The sequence below is a fragment of the Engystomops pustulosus genome, chromosome 6, assembly GCF_040894005.1.
Source record: "Engystomops pustulosus chromosome 6, aEngPut4.maternal, whole genome shotgun sequence".
In the NCBI taxonomy this organism is placed as follows: domain Eukaryota; kingdom Metazoa; phylum Chordata; class Amphibia; order Anura; family Leptodactylidae; genus Engystomops; species Engystomops pustulosus.
Window position 1 is genome coordinate 17311307 of NC_092416.1, and position 22088 is coordinate 17333394.

A 22088-nucleotide genomic window follows, 5' to 3' on the forward strand; every position below is an offset into this window, starting at 1 on the left:
CTAAATTTCAAGGGAAACAGCTCCGGGAGTGAAATTTCCTAAGGGTCCAATCAGTGGGAGGAGACACAAGACCATAGTTTTGCTTCACACCAACATTACTCCTAACCCTCCCCAAGAGGATCCCACTGTCCACAACCAATTTCCATGACATGATCCCATTGAATGATTGGTGGAGAACTTGGAATGGACATCTTCTCACAGGAGCCTCATCGACTGTCTCTATGGTATGTCCTTGGGTCATGTCTAATACCATGACTTATGACTAATATGGAAACCTGAAGTCTGAACGTAGTCTTCACTCATGAATGAGCAATGAACCTCCATGACACCTATTACCAGTCTAAGGACTCCTTCATGGTGGATGGTGGATCCTCTTTGCAGGCCATTGGCTTGGATTTTTCTAAAGGAATTTAGAATGTGTCAGACATTGGTGGGTCGTATCCAAGATCATGACTAAATTCAAGATGGAAACCAATTCACGAGTCTTGTCCAGAGGAGTCTTCATCCAAGAAATAGTTGTGACCCAACATGGTCCCCGTAGCAGTCGGCTTAGGTCTCCTTCCTGGCTGATTCTCAACCTCTTCGCAGTCTTAGAATTTTTGAATGCAAAAATTGGACTGGCTTTGATTTTTCTACAGGAATTTAGAATATGTGAGACATTGGTGGGTCATGTCCAAGACTTAATTCAAGATGGAAAGCAACTTGATAATGTATCTGACATTGGTGGGTCATATCCAAGATCAATATGGAAACCAAATCAGAAGTCTACAAAAGGGTTGTCTTTACTCAAGAAGTAGTAGTGACCTACTATGGTCCCCTTACCAGCAGGTTAAGGTCTCCTTTCTGGCAGGTGGATCCTCATCCTCTTCACAGGTCATAGTCTTGGAATTTTTGAACACAACTTGGCAATGTATCGGACATTGTTGGATCATGTTCAAAACCAAGGCTAAAGTCAAGATGGAAACCAATTCAGGAGTCTAGTCCACCCATGAAGGAGTAGTGAGTCGGCATGGCACCCATAGCAGTAGGCTAGGGTCTCCAATTCAGGAGTCTAGTCCACCCATGAAGGAGTAGTGAGTCGGCATGGCACCCATAGCAGTAGGCTGAGGTCTCCAATTCAGGAGTCTAGTCCAACCATGAAGGAGTAGTGAGTCGGCATGGCACCCATAGCAGTAGGCTAAGGTCTCCAATTCAGGAGTCTAGTCCACCCATGAAGGAGTAGTGAGTCGGCATGGCACCCATAGCAGTAGGCTGAGGTCTCCAATTCAGGAGTCTAGTCCACCCATGAAGGGGTAGTGAGTCGGCATGGCACCAATAGCAGTAGGCTGAGGTCTCCAATTCAGGAGTCTAGTCATCCCATGAAGGAGTAGTGAGTCGGCATGGCACCCATAGCAGTAGGCTAGGGTCTCCAATTCAGGAGTCTAGTCCACCCATGAAGGAGTAGTGAGTCGGCATGGCACCCATAGCAGTAGGCTGAGGTCTCCAATTCAGGAGTCTAGTCCCCCCATGAAGGAGTAGTGAGTCGGCATGGCACCAATAGCAGTAGGCTAAGGCCTCCAATTCAGGAGTCTAGTCCACCCATGAAGGAGTAGTGAGTCGGCATGGCACCCATAGCAGTAGGCTGAGGTCTCCAATTCAGGAGTCTAGTCCACCCATGAAGGAGTAGTGAGTCGGCATGGCACCCATAGCAGTAGGCTGAGGTCTCCAATTCAGGAGTCTAGTCCAACCATGAAGGAGTAGTGAGTCGGCATGGCACCAATAGCAGTAGGCTAAGGTCTCCAATTCAGGAGTCTAGTCCACCCATGAAGGAGTAGTGAGTCGGCATGGCACCCATAGCAGTAGGCTGAGGTCTCCAATTCAGGAGTCTAGTCCACCCTTGAAGGAGTAGTGAGTCGGCATGGCACCCATAGCAGTAGGCTAGGGTCTCCAATTCAGGAGTCTAGTCCACCCATGAAGGGGTAGTGAGTCGGCATGGCACCAATAGCAGTAGGCTAAGGCCTCCAATTCAGGAGTCTAGTCTAACCATGAAGGAGTAGTGAGTCATCATGGCACCCATAGCAGTAGGCTAAGGTCTCCAATTCAGGAGTCTAGTCCACCCATGAAGGGGTAGTGAGTCGGCATGGCACCCATAGCAGTAGGCTGAGGTCTCCAATTCAGGAGTCTAGTCCACCCATGAAGGAGTAGTGAGTCGGCATGGCACCCATAGCAGTAGGCTGAGGTCTCCAATTCAGGAGTCTAGTCCACCCATGAAGGGGTAGTGAGTCGGCATGGCACCAATAGCAGTAGGCTAAGGTCTCCAATTCAGGAGTCTAGTCCACCCATGAAGGGGTAGTGAGTCGGCATGGCACCCATAGCAGTAGGCTGAGGTCTCCAATTCAGGAGTCTAGTCCACCCATGAAGGAGTAGTGAGTCGGCATGGCACCAATAGCAGTATGCTAGGGTCTCCAATTCAGGAGTCTAGTCCACCCATGAAGGGGTAGTGAGTCGGCATGGCACCAATAGCAGTAGGCTAAGGTCTCCAATTCAGGAGTCTAGTCCACCCATGAAGGAGTAGTGAGTCGGCATGGCACCCATTGCAGTAGGCTAAGGTCTCCAATTCAGGAGTCTAGTCCACCCATGAAGGGGTAGTGAGTCGGCATGGCACCCATAGCAGTAGACTAAGGTCTCCAATTCAGGAGTCTAGTCCATCCATGAAGGAGTAGTGAGTCGGCATGGCACCCATAGCAGTAGACTAAGGTCTCCAATTCAGGAGTCTAGTCCATCCATGAAGGAGTAGTGAGTTGGCATGGCACCCATAGCAGTAGGCTAAGGTCTCCAATTCAGGAGTCTAGTCCACCCATGAAGGAGTAGTGAGTCGGCATGGCACCCATAGCAGTAGGCTAGGGTCTCCGATTCAGGAGTCTAGTCCACCCATGAAGGAGTAGTGAGTCGGCATGGCACCCATAGCAGTAGGCTAAGGTCTCCGATTCAGGAGTCTCGTACACCCGTGAAGGAGTAGTGAGTGGGTATGGCACCCATAGCAGTAGGCTAAGGTCTCCAATTCAGGAGTCTAGTCCATCCATGAAGGAGTAGTGAGTTGGCATGGCACCCATAGCAGTAGGCTAAGGTCTCCAATTCAGGAGTCTAGTCCATCCATGAAGGAGTAGTGAGTTGGCATGGCACCCATAGCAGTAGGCTAAGGTCTCCAATTCAGGAGTCTAGTCCATCCATGAAGGAGTAGTGAGTCGGCATGGCACCCATAGCAGTAGGCTAAGGTCTCCAATTCAGGAGTCTAGTCCACCCATGAAGGGGTAGTGAGTCGGCATGGCACCCATAGCAGTAAGCTAAGGTCTCCAATTCAGGAGTCTAGTCCACCCATGAAGGGGTAGTGAGTCGGCATGGCACCCATAGCAGTAAGCTAAGGTCTCCAATTCAGGAGTCTAGTCCACCCATGAAGGGGTAGTGAGTCGGCATGGCACCCATAGCAGTAGGCTGAGGTCTCCAATTCAGGAGTCTAGTCCACCCATGAAGGGGTAGTGAGTCGGCATGGCACCCATAGCAGTAGGCTAAGGTCTCCAGGTAATTGCAAGTAATAGTTTTGGATTTTTATAAAGTGCCTTGACAACGTATCAGACATTTTTTACAGATCGGGGATTTTATCTTTCGCTGGATTCTCACCTTGTAGAAAGCAGAAGGTTTTTTTAATATTAGAAAGCTGAAGAAAAGAACACGCTGTCTGAAGTCGCCCGGAGGTTCAGCCGCCTCAGTGCTACATCAAGATGGAAATTAAGAAGAGAAGTGAAAGAGTTTTCATCAAGGTGTGAAAATCAATGAGCGTAGCCGCCGCCTCGTAGCTGCCGCCTCGTAGCTGCCGCCTCGTAGCTGCCGCCTCGTAGCTGCCGCCTCGTAGCTTGTCGTTCCTGGAGGTTCTCGCGTTGTCTATTATCTTCTCTCATCTGAAGCGTCGCTCCCACCAAATCTAAAACATCAGACCGCTCCAGCTGAATCATGAGGTGGTCCAGATCCTGGAGCATGAATATTTCTTCATTGTAACAGGTTGTAGAATTACAGCATTTTCCTGCTGTTGGTGGATCCTGGAACCATCAGACCTGATCAGACCAGACCATGGAACATGGGGTCCAGTGGGTCCAAGTGGAGGCTTGGTTACATCACAATGGGGCAGATTTACCTACCCGGTCCATTCGCGATCCAGCGGCGCGTTCTTTGCGGTGGAGTCGGGTCCGGCCGGGATTCATTAAGGCAGTTCCTCCGACTTCGACCAGGTGCCGCTGCTGCGCTGAAGTTCCCCGGAATGCACTGAAGTTCACCGGCCTATTCCTAGTGAAGGTAAGCGTGAGCCCTGCGACACTTTTTTTTTTTTTAAATGCAGCGTTTTTTCTGAATCCATCGGGTTTTCACTCGGCCACGCCCCCCGTTTTCTGTCGTGTGCATGCCAGCGCCGAAGAGCCACAATGTGATCGCGTGCGCCAAAAATCCCGGGGCAATTCAGGGAAAATCGTCGCAAAACGGAAATATTCGGGTAACACGTCGGGAAAACGTGAATTGAGAGTTTGGCCAATGTTTTGTGTATACTGCACAGAGGGGCTCTGGTAACCCCAGAGGAATTCTTCATACTCATTAGCATAATTATATAAGTTGCTTTTAGAAGGAAGGAGGGGCCATGGATGACAAATAAAAGAAGATTACGGTGCCTGGGTCTTTGTGTAAGTGTCCCTGGTTTATCAGGATGGGTTTTGATGGAAATTCTATAGTAAAGGTATCTAACATATGTACAGCTAAGCTTTATCTAAGCTTCCACTGTAGAGGTATCTACTATTCATAGAGATGAGACGCTGAATATAAGCTGTTATTGTCAAAGTACAGGCAGTCCCCTACTTAAGGACACCCGACTTACAGACGACCCCTAGTTACAGACAGACCCCTCTGACCTCTGGTGACCTCTCTGGATGTTACTATAGTCCCCGGCTGCAATGATCAGCTGTAAGGTGTCTGTAATGAAGCTTTATTGATAATCCTTGGTCCTGTTGAAACTCCAATTGTCACTGGGGCAAAAAAAATTGGATCTACGATTATAAAATATACAGTTCCGACTTACATACAAATTCAACTTAAGAACAAACCTATGGAACCTATCCTGTACGTAACTCGGGCACTGCCTGTATCTACTATGGATCAAGCGTAAACACTCTATTGTAGCTCCGTCGTAGACGTATCTACCATACATAGAGAAGAGTCACTTTATCTAAAGTTACTTTGATTGAAGAGGTTGGCCACTTTTCAATAAATCTCTCATTAGAAATGTCTCTGCATGTATTTGCACCTGTGTTTCTACCTCCTTTGGTATCTCCAGCCATTTCCTGTTTCTCTCTTCCCTCATTCCCTCTGCATATACACAGCTTCCTCTCTCTCACTGCTCCACCCTGTCCTCATGACGTCTCCCATTGTGTCTTTCTTCTTCTCACGGTCCGTCCTCACTGACAGATACTGGGAGAGGGAGATGGAGCAGGATGAATCATATGTTTCCTACTACAGCTCCTCCTATTCATCAGTGCTCAGACATGTAAACAAAGAATAATGGAGAGTCTGCGCACAGCACAAAAGTAGCAGGACTGCTAAATCACTTGATGAACATTCAGGGATTATCTACAAGGCAGTAAAGGCAGATGGGCAACTTATGTAAAAGATTGGCCAACCCCTTTAAAATTTCGGATTGGCGCACCATCTGATCTATATAGGGACCTCTCCACTCTCTTGAATTTCCGTGCTTGATCCTCGGCTTGTAACAGACATCAGACGTCTCGTGATCCATCTCGTGATCCATCTCCTTGTCCCAATAGAATACAAATCTGCAAACACTCGTCCGCCTGCGAGGCTTCCCTGAGGGAAGAAGAGGAACTCCGAGGAATGTGGTGGTGACATATCCGGAGGGAGCGGGGGCGCCGCTCGTCTCTGTTTGATGTCGCTTTCTTTCATCTTGTTTTTCTGGTCATCAGTAAGAGGGACAGATGGGCGCAACATGAAAACGGCTCTCAAACCGCGAGCGAGGAGGTGGCAGGATTAATCACCGCGTAGAATATGTTTGTTCAGCTTCGTTTTGTTTGTTTCTTTGCGCTGAAGCGAATCATTAAGTGAGAATTAATGGGGAGGAAATCAGGACACGGGGGAATATGGGAATTCATAGGGATGGCCGCTCCCCTCCTCGTGTACCATGACATATAGTGGCAATAAAGAGAGGTAATGACCTGCTGCTACCTCTAGGGGGCGCTAGTGGATGTGGCATTAAACTCCTTCCATTCATCTTAAAGGAGACTGTGTGGTATAAGTTGTTCTGTGTGTAGTTGTAATCTGCATTTTTATAGTCTCTCAATGCTAGAACTGGAGGCTGGAGACCGTCTGCTGCGAGGTCTCCCATACACTGCACACAGAAAGCGGAGGAGAAACTTCCCAATGTCTCTCCCTCATCCACATGAAAAGTGCTGACCTGTACGGATGTGATTTACACATTTGTGGTAAGATAGGAAAACCACTGATAGCTGCAGCAGCCTCAGTCTGTGCCATGTATCTACTTCTTTCTAATTTCGTTCCTCCTATTTTCCTCTCCCCATAGACTTACATGAGAAGCATATCTGCAAGTCTCTCTCTGCGAACTCCCCACCCTCATCTTCCCCCTCTCCATAGACTTATATGGGTGGAGTCTCTGAAGCTCCTCCTTCCTCTCCTCCTACCATTTCCATAGACTCCAATGACCACCATGTTTGTAACTATCTCTTCTCTCCTCCTACCCTCTCCATAGAGCTCAATGGGGAGCTGTAACCTGATAGCTCAGTAAGCTGAGATCAGGAAATATCCATTCATTTTGGAAATGAGGAGAAGGAAAGTAGCCTGGTAAGGAAAGAAATAAAATGAATATTCCCTGTTGGTATATATATATATATATATATATATATATATATATATATATATATATATGTATATATATATGTATAAAATTTTCAGCTCCTTGATGTATTTCCCTGCTTGTTCAGTGTCTGTAAATTACAGGAGCTGTTATTGGAGCTATGTTGTATATGCAGTTTTGGATGTGACCGGAGTATAAGATATACCTTATAATATATAATAAAATTGAGTGTAATTGGAAAATAGATGCTGAATTTGTTAATGAATGGATATATAAAAAACTGCCCCCTCCCCCGAGCCTCCCCTGCTCTGGTCAATGCGTCCTTCACCCCACCCCCCTCTATAATATTTCTCGTCTGCCGCTGCCGGTAATTGATCTGTCATCTTATTGGTTCTTATTACGCTTCAAGGGACAAGTGGAAAATAAATAACAAACACAAATGAAAAGCAATTAATCTGCAATTGTTACGCCGGTGGATTAATTACCACAAAGCCCGAGTGTCGCAGCCTCCGCTCCGCGCTCACTGTCACTGTCAGGACCATCGAGTTTCACTGAAATAAGAGAATGTTGTGTCATTTTGTGAATTCATGCTTCTTATCTTATAAATCTGGAAACATCAGTCATGTCACGTTACCGACAGTTTCCCATCAGCAAAAATAATGTGATTTTTACCGAACGGCTGATAACAATATGTGAATGTGCAAGAGCAAGATACAAAGACCATACACTGGAGTATAACCAATAATATAGACCTGTCACTACCCCATGTACAGGAATATAACTACTATAATACTGCCCCCTATGTACAAGAATATAACTACTATAATACTGCCCCCTATGTACAAGAATATAACTACTATAATACTGCCCCCTATGTACAGGAATATAACTACTATAATACTGCCCCCTATGTACAGGAATATAACTACTATAATACTGCCCCCTATGTACAAGAATATAACTACTATAATACTGCCCCCTATGCACAGGAATATAACTACTATAATACTGCTCCCTATGTACAGGAATATAACTACTATAATACTGCCCTCTATGTACAGGAATATAACTACTATAATACTGCCCCCTATGTACAAGAATATAACTACTATAATACTGCCCCCTATGCACAGGAATATAACTACTATAATACTGCCCCCTATGTACAAGAATATAACTACTATAATACTGCCCCCTATGCACAGGAATATAACTACTATAATACTGCTCCCTATGTACAGGAATATAACTACTATAATACTGCCCTCTATGTACAGGAATATAACTACTATAATACTGCCTCCTATGTACAAGAATATAACTACTATAATACTGCCCCCTATGTACAAGAATATAACTACTATAATACTGCCCCCTATGTACAAGAATATAACTACTATAATACTGCCCTCCATGTACAAGAATATAACTAGTATAATACTGCCCCCTATGTACAGGAATATAACTACTATACTACTGCCCCCTATGTACAGGAATATAACTACTATAATACTGCCCCCTATGTACAAGAATATAACGACTATAATACTGCCCCCTATGTACAGGAATATAACTACTATAATACTGCCCTCTATGTACAGGAATATAACTACTATAATACTGCCTCCTATGTACAAGAATATAACTACTATAATACTGCCCCCTATGTACAAGAATATAACTACTATAATACTGCCCCCTATGTACAAGAATATAACTACTATAATACTGCCCTCCATGTACAAGAATATAACTAGTATAATACTGCCCCCTATGTACAGGAATATAACTACTATACTACTGCCCCCTATGTACAGGAATATAACTACTATAATACTGCCCCTATGTACAAGAATATAACTACTATAATACTGCCCCCTATGTACAGGAATATAACTACTATAATACTGCCCTCTATGTACAGGAATATAACTACTATAATACTGCCTCCTATGTACAAGAATATAACTACTATAATACTGCCCCCTATGTACAAGAATATAACTACTATAATACTGCCCCTATGTACAAGAATATAACTACTATAATACTGCCCCCTATGTACAAGAATATAACTACTATAATACTGCCCCCTATGTACAAGAATATAACTGCTATAATACTGCCCCCTATGTACAGGAATATAACTACTATAATACTGCCCCCTATGTACAAGAATATAACTACTATAATACTGCTCCCTATGTACAAGAATATAACTACTATAATACTGCCCCCTATGTACAAGAATATAACTGCTATAATACTGCCCCCTATGTACAGGAATATAACTACTATAATACTGCCCCCTATGTACAAGAATATAACTACTATAATACTGCCCCCTATGTACAGGAATATAACTACTATAATACTGTCCCATATGTACAGGAATATAACTACTATAATACTGCCCCCTATGTACAAGAATATAACTACTATAATACTGCCCCCTATGTACAAGAATATAACTACTATAATACTGCCCCCTATGTACAAGAATATAACTACTATAATACTGCCCCCTATGTACAGGAATATAACTACTATAATACTGTCCCATATGTACAGGAATATAACTACTATAATACTGCCCCCTATGTACAAAAATATAACTACTATAATACTGCCCCCTATGTACAAGAATATAACTACTATAATACTGCCCGCTATGTACAAGAATATATCTACTATAATACTGCCCTCTATGTACAGGAATATAACTACTATAATACTGCCCCCTATGTACAAGAGTATAACAACTATAATACTGCCCCCTATGTACAGGAATATAACTACTATAATACTGTCCCCTATGTACAGGAATATAACTACTATAATACTGCCCCCTATGTACAAGAATATAACTACTATAATACTGCCCCCTATGTACAAGAATATAACTACTATAATACTGCCCCCTATGTACAGGGATATAACTGCTATAATACTTCCCCCTATGTACAGGAATATAACTACTATAATACTGCCCCCTATGTACAGGAATATAACTACTATAATACTGCCCTCTATGTACAGGAATATAACTACTATAATACTGCCCCCTATGTACAGGAATATAACTACTATAATACTGCCCTCTATGTACAGGAATATAACTACTATAATACTGCCCCCTATGTACAGGAATATAACTACTATAATACTGCCCCCTATGTACAGGAATATAACTACTATAATACTGCCCTCTATGTACAGGAATATAACTACTATAATACTGCCCCCTATGTACAGGAATATAACTACTATAATACTGCCCCCTATGTACAGGAATATAACTACTATAATACTGCCCCCTATGTACAAGAATATAACTACTATAATACTGTCCCTATATACAAGAATATAACTACTATAATACTGCCCTCTGTGTACAAGAATATAACTACTATAATACTGCCCCCTATGTACAAGAATATACCTACTATAATACTGCCCCCTATGTAAGGAATATAACTACTATAATACTGCCCCCTATGTACAAGAATATAACTACTATAATACTGCCCCCTATGTACAAGAATATAACTACTATAATACTGCCCCCGATGTACAAGAATATACCTACTATAATACTGCCCCCTATGTACAAGAATATAACTACTATAATACTGCTCCTATGTACAAGAATATACCTACTATAATACTGCCCCCTATGTACAAGAATATAACTACTATAATACTGCCCCTATGTACAAGAATATAACTACTATAATACTGCCCCCTATGTACAAGAATATAACTACTATAATACTGCCCCCTATGTACAAGAATATAACTACTATAATACTGCCCCCTATGTAAGGAATAAAACTACTATAATACTGCCCCCTATGTACAAGAATATAACTACTATAATACTGCCCCCTATGTACAAGAATATAACTACTATAATACTGCCCCCTATGTACAAGAATATACCTACTATAATACTGCCCCCTATGTACAAGAATATAACTACTAAAATACTGCCCCCTATGTACAAGAATATAACTACTATAATACTGCCCCCTATGTACAGGAATATAACTACTATAATACTGCCCCCTATGTACAGGAATATAACTACTATAATACTGCCCCCTATGTACAGGAATATAACTACTATAATACTGCCCCCTATGTACAGGAATATAACTACTATAATACTGCCCTCTATGTACAGGAATATAACTACTATAATACTGCCCCCTATGTACAGGAATATAACTACTATAATACTGCCCCCTATGTACAGGAATATAACTACTATAATACTGCCCCCTATGTACAAGAATATAACTACTATAATACTGTCCCTATGTACAAGAATATAACTACTATAATACTGCCCTCTGTGTACAAGAATATAACTACTATAATACTGCCCCCTATGTACAAGAATATACCTACTATAATACTGCCCCCTATGCACAGGAATATAACTACTATAATACTGCCCCCTATGCACAGGAATATAACTACTATAATACTGCCCCCTATGTACAAGAATATAACTACTATAATACTGCCCCCTATGTACAAGAATATAACTACTATATTACTGCCCCCTATGTACAAGAATATACCTACTATAATACTGCCCCCTATGTACAAGAATATAACTACTATAATACTGCCCCCTATGTACAAGAATATAACTACTATAATACTGCCCCCTATGTACAGGAATATAACTACTATAATACTGCCCCCTATGTACAGGAATATATCTACTATAATACTGCCCCTATGTACAGCAATATAACTACTATAATCCTGCCCCCTATGTACAGGGATATAACTACTATAATACTGCCCCCTATGTACAAGAATATAACTACTATAATACTGCCCCCTATGTACAAGAATATAACTACTATAATACTGCCCCCTATGTACAGGAATATAACTACTATAATACCGCCCCCTATGTACAAGAATATAACTACTATAATACTGCCCCCTATGTACAGGAATATAACTACTATAATACTTCCCCCTATGTACAAGAATATAACTACTATAATACTGCCCCCTATGTACAGGAATATAACTACTATAATACTTCCCCCTATGTACAAGAATATAACTACTATAATACTGCTCCTATATACAAGAATATAACTACTATAATACTGCCCCTATGTGCAAGAATATAACTACTATAATACTGCCCCCTATGTACAAGAATATAACTACTATAATACTGCCCCCTATGTACAGGAATATAACTACTATAATACTGCCCCCTATGTACAATAATATAACTACTATAATACTGCCCCCTATGTATAAGAATATAACTACTATAATACTGCCCCTATGTACAAGAAAATAACTACTATAATACTGCCCCCTATGTACAGGAATATAACTACTATAATACTGCCCCCTATGTACAAGAATATAACTACTATAATACTGCCCCCTATGTACAATAATATAACTACTATAATACTGCCCCCTATGTATAAGAATATAACTACTATAATACTGCCCCCTATGTACAATAATATAACTACTATAATACTGCCCCTATGTACAATAATATAACTACTATAATACTGCCCCCTATGTATAAGAATATAACTACTATAATACTGCCCCCTATGTACAAGAATATAACTACTATAATACTGCCCCCTATGTACAGGAATATAACTACTATAATACTGCCCCCTATGTACAAGAATATAACTACTATAATACTGCCCCCTATGTACAGGAATATAACTACTATAATACTGCCCCTATGTACAGGAATATAACTACTATAATACTGTCCTTATAGCTCTTTATTACTTTGTTACACTTCTATCTCTCTGGTGACAGTGTAGATATGTCTTGATCAATAAGTCTATGGATTCCTCGGTGACACGGGAGCTGAATGTTGTACATATAATTGCGCGGTTTGCGGTCTCCGCCATCTATTTGTCTTGGCGCTGATCAATCACCTGGTATATGATGTGCTGATATCTGGGTGAGCAGTAATGTGACAGCGGGTGATCGGCAGCGGATTTATGAGACGTCTTTCAGAAATGTCAGGATATGTCGCCGCTGGATGAATAAGTAAATTTCCTCTGGAGAGATCCTGACCTGCTGACGGAGAATTAGATGAAGGGGGAGGGGGCGGTATTATGTGTCCGCACTTTATTCATCTTCATGCGGAGAGATCTATAGACAAGACTCACAAGGTTCATTTAATTACATTTCCATTTCCTGGCCAATTAGTTTTTACCCATCAGGTCATTTTTTAATATTTTCAGTTAAGCTCCTCCCCTGTGTTCCCGCCCCCGCTTAACTTAATCACCATAATGAGCAATACTGTATGGTAGGGAAAACCTATTTCACTCATATGGGTCAATATCTGATCATCCTCCTCTAGGCCTGTGGCGACCAGGGCATGCTGGGAGTTGTAGTTCCATGCCACCTATTACTTACACAACTCATTCATTACACGGGATGGATTGCTTTGTCTCCAGTTGTAGAATATATAAGAATAATCGCTTGCCATGGGAGTAACTACAGTGGTAGCAGCCATAGCAGCTGCTATGGGCCCAACAGTGTCCGGGGGCCCTGGTATCTGGGGTTTTGGCTGTGTATACCGTATACTGTATGTGTGTGTAAATGCTGCATGTGTGTACATATGTTGTATATATATGCTGCATAGCTTTATATGCTGTATGTATGTATATATGGTGTGTATATACTGTATTTCTATGTGTGTGTAAATGCTGTATGTGTGTGTATATGTGATGTGTATATGCTGCATGGCTTTATATGTTGTATGTTTGTATATATGGTGTCTATATACTGTGTTTGTGTGTGTGTAAATGTTGCATGTGTGTGCATATGTGATGTGTATATGCTGCATAGCTTTATTTGCCGTATGTATGTATATATGGTGTGTATATTCTGTATTTGTATGTGTGTGTAAACGCTGTATGTGTGTGTATATGTGATGTGTATATGCTGCATAGCTTATATGTTGTATGTATGTATATATGGTGTGTATATACTGTATTTATATGTTTGTGTAAATGTTGCATGTGTGTGCATATGTGATGTGTATATGCTGCATAGCTTATATGTTGTATGTATGTATATAGGGTGTGTATATACTGTATTTGTATGTGTGTGTAAATGCTGTATGTGTGTGTATATGTGATGTGTATATGCTGCATAGCTTTATTTGCCGTATGTATGTATATAAGGTGTGTATATACTGTATTTGCATGTGTGTGTAAATGCTGTATGTGTGTGTATATGTGATGTGTATATGTTACATAGCTTTATATACTGTATGTATGTATATATGGTGTGTATATACTGTGTTTGTTTGTGTGTGTAAATGCTTTAAGTATGTATATATGGTGTGCATATGCAGTGTTTGATTGTAACATGGATGAGTTAACAAATAGGGTTATTTTTTGAGGGGGGCCCCATTTAGAAGTCGGCTTTGGGGCCCTGCCTCTCCTAGTTATGCCCCTTTTTCTTGCAGCTCGGTGGCCGTTGCTGACTAATATCTGGATGTGTGACATTGATGTCCGCTTCAGGCTAATGTAATACGTGTGGAGAAGGAAGTGATTCATAATTCCTATGAAAAAAAGAGCTGAATAGAAGAATAATGATTCCCAATATTAATGAATTGCTGCAGGGAACAAAGACCTGGAGGTAGGTGGGCGGCCAGCAGGAAACGGCGGCGGATCATGAATAAGCATCCGTGAAGTTACAACCGAATTGCACACACACATGTATATACATATATTGTGTGTATATATATATATACAGTATACAGACGGGGGGGGGAGTAAAACACTTGTCCGTTCTGAGGCTTAGGCTAAGTTGTCCTTGTATGGGAGGCAGTTTGCTAAATCAGAGACTTTCCCCCTCTCTAAGGAATTTAGTCTCACCAAACCCCCTCCATTTAAGCAAAGTCCCACCCAAAATTCCACTTTCCACTTTTAGGTGGGATGCAGCCCTCTGTATCAAAAAGTCATTAAAGGTGACCCCTTACCATCTCACACATGCGGAGATGAACATTTCATGCTGTAGAGGCTTCTACACAGATTTTGGGGCACTTTGAATTTTCTTTCTAACCCCCACAGTAGCTGAGATATCAGCCCCAGTATCTGACAGTTATAATCTTCCATACTGTCAGACAGGAGGGGCTGCTGACAAGTTTAAGATTAGCATAAGCCACGCCTCTACCTCTGTTCCAGCTCCTCCTCTCGAACAGTGGAGAGGATTATGATGGTCAGATACTGGGACTGATATCTCAGCAACCGTGGGGGCTAGAAAGAAAATTCAAAGTGCTCCTGAATCTGTGTAGCAGCCCCTGCAGAATGTGTGAGGTGGGGGAAAGGTCCTCTTTAAACTAATTAACTATCAAACATTATTTCATTTTCGAAACATTCTTTGGTAGGACGGTGGCCCAATGCATCTTCCTCCACTGCTGAAGATACCATGACCCTACCCTTTAACTAAGCCTCATTAGGCCAATTCTCAGGTATTCGTGGGTGGGAGAAAGGAAGAAACCTTCCTCCACTACTGACTTAAAGGGTACTAAGCGCTATGTTTAGCCAGATCCACTCATCAATTTTACAGAACTTCTCAGATGGGACAATGTTGCTGTAACAGAACCCAGCCCCCAAGGACCTGTGATATTAGGCCCCTCCCTATTGTCTAAGTGTTGACCATTCAGCTGTTTCCAGATTTTGCAGCCTGCTGTAACAGAAATCTTCATTCACTGTTTTGTCTTTAAGTGTAATTCACTCATAAGTTTTCCAAAAGTCCTGGAAGGCAGCCTTCCGCCAAAGAACAAATTAAGGGGTCCAAATTAGTAAGCTCCTCCCCAACTACATGGGTGGAGCTAATTCCCGGATCTGGTTACGAAAGCTCTAAGAGGGAGGGGCTATGTAAGGCCAGTGTCATTGAGTAGAAGCAACAGCGCCCTCTACTGCATCACTGCTTTAATGCTCCTATTCTGGGAGCCCGTCCCTTTAAATATCCCTCCCCGCTTCTCTGCTTTATGAAAGATTCCTATTATTTCCTCCTCTTGTGCCGCGCCAGGGAATGTTTACACAAGCAAATAAACACCATTTCATAATTCAGACATGAAAGACTCGCAGGAGATGTGCGCTCCCCGTCCTGGCGTCTCCGCGATGTTACAACACGGACATAAAACGTTTCCATTTTGTCTCTTATGGGTTTTTCAGTGAAGTGGAAGACGCTCGGCGCGTGATGGTTTCTCCTATTATCCATAATGAATGGATGATATAGCCAGCGAAATCAGCGCATAGTCTGCGGAAGCAGGGGAGGACCTTATGGGGGACGGGGTGGTGGTGTATGGGGGAGGGGGTGGTGGTGTATGGGGGAGGGGGTGGTGGTGTATGGGGGAGGGGGTGACGGTGTATGTGGGGGGTAGGGTGTATGGGGGAGGGGGTGACGGTGTATGGGGTAAGGGGTCGCGATGTATGGGGGAGGGGGTGGTGGTGTATGGGGGAGGGGGTGACGGTGTATGTGGGGGGTAGGGTGTATGGGGGAGGGGGTGACGGTGTATGGGGTAGGGGGTAGCGATGTATGGGGTAGGGGGTAGCGATGTATGGGGGAGGGGGGGCGTTGTATGGGGGACGGGGTGACGGTGTATGGGGTAGGGGGTAGCGATGTATGGGGTAGGGGGTAGCGATGTATGGGGTAGGGGGTGGCGATGTATGGGGTAGGGGGTGGCGGTGTATGGGGGAGGGGGTGACGTGTATGGGGTAGGGGGTAGCGATGTATGGGGTAGGGGGTGGCGATGTATGGGGTAGGGGGTGGCGATGTATGGGGGAGGGGGTGGCGGTGTATGGGGGAGGGGGTGGCGGTGTATGGGGGAGGGGGTGACAGTGTATGGGGTAGCGATGTATGGGGTAGGGGGTGGCGGTGTATGGGGGAGGGGGTGGCGATGTATGGGGGAGGGGGTGGCGATGTATGGGGGAGGGGGTGGCGGTGTATGGGGGAGGGGGTGACAGTGTATGGGGGACGGGGTGACGGTGTATGGGGGAGGGGGTAGCGATGTATGGGGTAGGGGGTAGCGATGTATGGGGTGACGGGGTATGGGGTGACGGTGTATGGGGGAGGGGGGGCGGTGTATGGGGGAGGAGGGGGTGTCGGTGTATGGGGGGAGGGGGTGGCGGTGTATGGGGGAGGGGGTGACGGTGTATGGGGGAGGGGTGACGGTGTATGGGGGAGGGGGTGACGGTGTATGGGGGAGGAGGGGCGATGTATGGGGGAGGTGGTGGCGGTGTATGGGGGAGGGGGGGCGTTGTATGGGGTGACGGGGTATGGGGTGACGGTGTATGGGGGAGGGGGGGCGGTGTATGGGGGGAGGGGTGGCGGTGTATGGGGGGAGGGGGTGACGGTGTATGGGGGAGGGGTGATGGTGTATGGGGGAGGGGGTGACGGTGTATGGGGGAGGAGGGGCGGTGTATGGGGGAGGGGGGGCGTTGTATGGGGTGACGGGGTATGGGGTGACGGTGTATGGGGGAGGGGGGGCGGTGTATGGGGGGAGGGGTGGCGGTGTATGGGGGAGGGGGTGACGGTGTATGGGGGAGGGGGGGCAATGTATGGGGGAGGGGGTGACGGTGTATGTGGGGGGTAGGGTGTATGGGGGAGGGGGTGACGGTGTATGGGGTAAGGGGTCGCGATGTATGGGGGAGGGGGTGGTGGTGTATGGGGGAGGAAGTGACGGTGTATGTGGGGGGTAGGGTGTATGGGGGAGGGGGTGACGGTGTATGGGGTAGGGGGTAGCGATGTATGGGGTAGGGGGTAGCGATGTATGGGGGAGGGGGGGCGTTGTATGGGGGACGGGGTGACGGTGTATGGGGTAGGGGGTAGCGATGTATGGGGTAGGGGGTAGCGATGTATGGGGTAGGGGGTGGCGATGTATGGGGTAGGGGGTGGCGGTGTATGGGGGAGGGGGTGACGTGTATGGGGTAGCGATGTATGGGGTAGGGGGTGGCGATGTATGGGGTAGGGGGTGGCGGTGTATGGGGTAGGGGGTGGCGGTGTATGGGGGAGGGGGTGGCGGTGTATGGGGGAGGGGGTGACAGTGTATGGGGTAGCGATGTATGGGGTAGGGGGTGGCGGTGTATGGGGGAGGGGGTGGCGATGTATGGGGGAGGGGGTGGCGATGTATGGGGGAGGGGGTGGCGGTGTATGGGGGAGGGGGTGACAGTGTATGGGGGACGGGGTGACGGTGTATGGGGGAGGGGGTAGCGATGTATGGGGTAGGGGGTAGCGATGTATGGGGTGACGGGGTATGGGGTGACGGTGTATGGGGGAGGGGGGGCGGTGTATGGGGGAGGAGGGGCGATGTATGGGGGGAGGGGGTGTCGGTGTATGGGGGGAGGGGGTGGCGGTGTATGGGGGAGGGGGTGACGGTGTATGGGGGAGGGGTGACGGTGTATGGGGGAGGGGGTGACGGTGTATGGGGGAGGAGGGGCGATGTATGGGGGAGGTGGTGGCGGTGTATGGGGGAGGGGGGGCGTTGTATGGGGTGACGGGGTATGGGGTGACGGTGTATGGGGGAGGGGGGGCGGTGTATGGGGGAGGAGGGGCGATGTATGGGGGGAGGGGGTGTCGGTGTATGGGGGGAGGGGGTGGCGGTGTATGGGGGAGGTGGTGGCGGTGTATGGGGGAGGGGGTGACGGTGTATGGGGGAGGGGGGGCAATGTATGGGGGAGGGGGTGACGGTGTATGGGGGAGGGGGTGACGGTGTATGGGGGAGGTGGTGGCGGTGTATGGGGGAGGGGGTGGCGGTGTATGGGGGAGGTGGTGGCGGTGTATGGGGGAGGGGGTGACGGTGTATGGGGGAGGGGGTGACGGAGTATGGGGGAGGTGGTGGCGGTGTATGGGGGAGGGGGTGGCGGTGTATGGGGGAGGGGAAGGCAGTGTATGGGAGGAGGGGGGGCAATGTATGGGGGGAGGGGTTGACAGTGTATGGGGGAGGGGGTGACGGTGTATGGGGGAGGGGGTGACGGTGTATGGGGGAGGGGTTGACAGTGTATGGGGGAGGGGGTGACAGTGTATGGGGGAGGGGGTGACGGTGTATGGGGGTGCTTATGTTTTTTTACAGCTTGAGGACATTGCATTTTGATCTAAACACATGATTTTTTTTCTGCAAAATTTAAATTTTTGGGGTATTATACCCTATAACCATCTAATACTGAATCCCTTTAAGGGTCAGGTCTTAAAGTGGTTGTGTCAGCAGGATACAGGATAAGTTACACATTACTAGAGGTCAGACCATTGAGACCTTCAGTGATTAACAGAACTTGCAGAATTTGGAGGGGGTCCCAGTGGTGGGACCCCCAGGGATCACATGTATGGGTGTCTGTTGTACCCCCAAATGAAAGTCAAGCTGGTCGTTCATGGGCATGTCCAACCTGCTGCTCCATATATCTGTACTACAATGGACCCCCTGTTCTCTTGATCTGTGGGGGTCCCACCACTCAGCATGTGGTGACCGGACAACCCCTTTAAGTTACATGACTCACAGGACACGGGATCCCCAGTGATCAGCAGAATTTATAGATTTTATGTTCCTCATTCTGCAGTCTCTGAATCATGCCTTTATCCTGGGGAGGATAACCTTTAACTTGTGACATCCCCTTTAAATAGCTTCTATATATAATCATTGCACATTGAAATGTTCTCCATCCTCCACACCTCTGCTTTCTGTCAGTGAATGAGGCGAGCATCTTACCTCTACATTATGGTATTGTATAGTTCTGTTCAGCAGAGAGCAGGGCTGTGGCACAAGTTCAATGCACAGAGCTGAGAGCACAGCAGTGTGAGGACACATCCCCTCCATTTCTCCCAGTGTGAATGAGCTTTTACACTGACAAGGGTTCATACCATCTTGTAAAGTTTGGGTTGGAGAGACTTGGACCTCTGGGACTCTACAGGACACCAAATAAAATTTAGTAACACCCCCATCCTCAGGTGTCCCCCTCGGTTTTATAAGATGTGAGGGGACCCTTTAGGAATCATGACATTGGATATTAGGGGACTGTAATGTGTGACACTATGTAGCATGCGCATTGCAGGGATGTGGCAGTTGTGCGTGCATGCGCATCAACCGACGTCCTGCAGACCACCCTGCGCTTCTGCTACTGGGGGTCTTCAGCTCATCTCCACAGAATGGACACGGATGAGCCCCCTTTCTTCCTATGTATGGGTCCCGGCTCTGCAATATACAGGAAGCTCAAAGTCCTCCTAACGCCCGCACGTCCCTGCGACCACTTCGCTCTCTCCGTTTTTACGTCCATTTGCTGCTTCCTTCCTCTGGGTCTCGTGGCGCTCTACTTCTCTCTAAAGGTAAGAGGTCAACGTGGTAGAACGTATATATACAGCCGCTATACGTGGCTCCACATCACTAGCCGCACCGCGCTGTGATGTCATACGTAGCCGTGACATCATCACCTCGCACTCTCTCTTCCAGACCAAGCGTTGCAGGCGCCGGGGGAACCTCTCCATGGCGGCCAGGTACTCGCTGCTCGCCCTCCACACCAACGTCATGGCGGCCGCCCTCGCCTTCCTATTCTGGGCTTTGGTTTTGTCGCTGGTTTACCTCGCGCCGATGAGGACGACGTTCAGTGACCTAAAATCTGTGTTTAACCTGACTCAGGATTTTAACATCACAGAATTAGAGGAGCCGCTTTTTATGTCAGGGGAAAATTTTGAAAACGTAAGTTTTGGCTTTGAATAAAAAGAAAATTGGAGGAAAAAAAATAGGAAAATCAAAGCGTTTTATGTGTTTTTATGCATTTTTCATCAAAACAGAGAAAATTCTGCATCTGAGTAGAAAGAAATGTTGCTGGTGTAGTTACATAAGGGGAATGGGGGAGGGGGCTTGGTGTTCTTTGGGGTCACATGAGACCCTAAAACTGGGACAGGGGCAGAAATGACCTGGTTAAAGGGAACCTGTCACCAGATTTTACCCTCAGGTCAAAGCTCACCCGTTTATCTAGGAAACAATGGGGCAGATTTACTTACCCGGTCCATTCGCGATCCAGCGGCGCGTTCTCTGCGCTGGATTCGGGTCTGGCCGGGATTTATTAAGGTAGTTCCTCCGCCGTCCACCAGGTGGCGCTGCTGCGCTGAAAAGCTTTGGAACGTGCTGGAGTTCACCGGCTCGGGCTGAGTGAAGGTAAGTGCAAGCTCTGCAACAGATTTTTTGTTATAAATGCGGCGGTTTTTCCGAATCCATCGGGTTTTCGTTCGGCCACGCCCCCCGATTTCCGTCACGTGCATGCCAACGCCGATGCGCCACAATCCGATCGCGTGCGCCAAAATCCCGAGGCAATTCAGGGGAAATCGGCGCAAATATTCGGGTAACACGTCGGGAAAACGTGAATCTGGCCCTTAGTAAATGACCCCCAGTGTACTCAAAAATCAGGCAAATATGACTCTTCTCAGCCCCTTTTTAACATGAGATGAGTCAAGTTTAGTGGTTGCTGGGGTAGTGTCCCATCAGAAACCTCTATCTTCTTTTAGATCACATCAAGAACTACAGGATCAGGCTCAAACTACCACAAAGTTGTGCAAATATGACTCTTCTCATGCCATGTTCCCATGAGATGAGTCAAGTTTAGTGTTTGCATTGATAGTCCCTATCATTGCTTCCATAGCACCTAGAAACCTACTACTGGTGTTCCTCCGACGTCCACCAGGTGGCGCTGCTGCGCTGAAGTTCCCCAGAATGCACTCAAGTTCACCGGCCTATTCCTAGTGAAGGTAAGTGCGAGCTCCGCAACAATTTTTTTTTTAAATGCGGCGGTTTTTCCGAATCCGTCGGGTTTTCGTTCGGCCACGCCCCCGATTTCCGTCGCGTGCATGCCAGCGCCGTTGCGCCAAAATCCGATGGCGTGCACCAAAATCCCGGGGCAATACAGGGAAAATCGGCGCAAATCGGAAATATTCGGGTAACACGTCGGGAAAACGTGAATCGGGGCCTTAGTAAATGACCCCCATTGTGTCTGAGCTGGGAAGCTAATAGCTGGAGAAGTTACAAAGTATCAACATAACGGAATGAAGGAAAATTGTGAAAAGAAGAAACATAAAATGGGGGAGATTTGCTATTAAATGGGTGTGGGGGGCACCATTTGTACACTTTTGGGAGAAAATGAGGGGGCAGTTCTATAAA

At 46.0% G+C, this 22088-nt stretch overlaps 1 protein-coding gene and 1 long non-coding RNA gene across 5 annotated transcripts in view; one reads left to right on the forward strand and one right to left on the reverse strand.

Moving 5' to 3' along the window:
* LOC140134610 (G protein-activated inward rectifier potassium channel 4-like) overlaps positions 1-22088 on the reverse strand; it is an 89784-nt gene that overhangs the window by 48900 nt on the left and 18796 nt on the right. The window contains exons 1-2 of one of the 4 annotated variants that reach the window (XM_072155054.1): positions 19799-19895; positions 7384-7449 (exon numbers count right to left, since the gene is read on the reverse strand). The exons of 2 other annotated variants lie outside the window; for them this stretch is intronic. The gene's annotated coding sequence lies outside the window, so the exon portion shown is untranslated. Of the gene's footprint in view, positions 1-7383; positions 7450-19798; positions 19896-22088 lie in introns of those variants that run through there. One more of the 4 variants, XM_072155052.1, reaches the window with a different exon arrangement.
* LOC140134611 (uncharacterized) lies at positions 19715-20687 on the forward strand. Its single transcript, XR_011856363.1, has 2 exons — positions 19715-20260; positions 20385-20687. It is a non-coding gene; the product is annotated as an uncharacterized lncRNA (long non-coding RNA).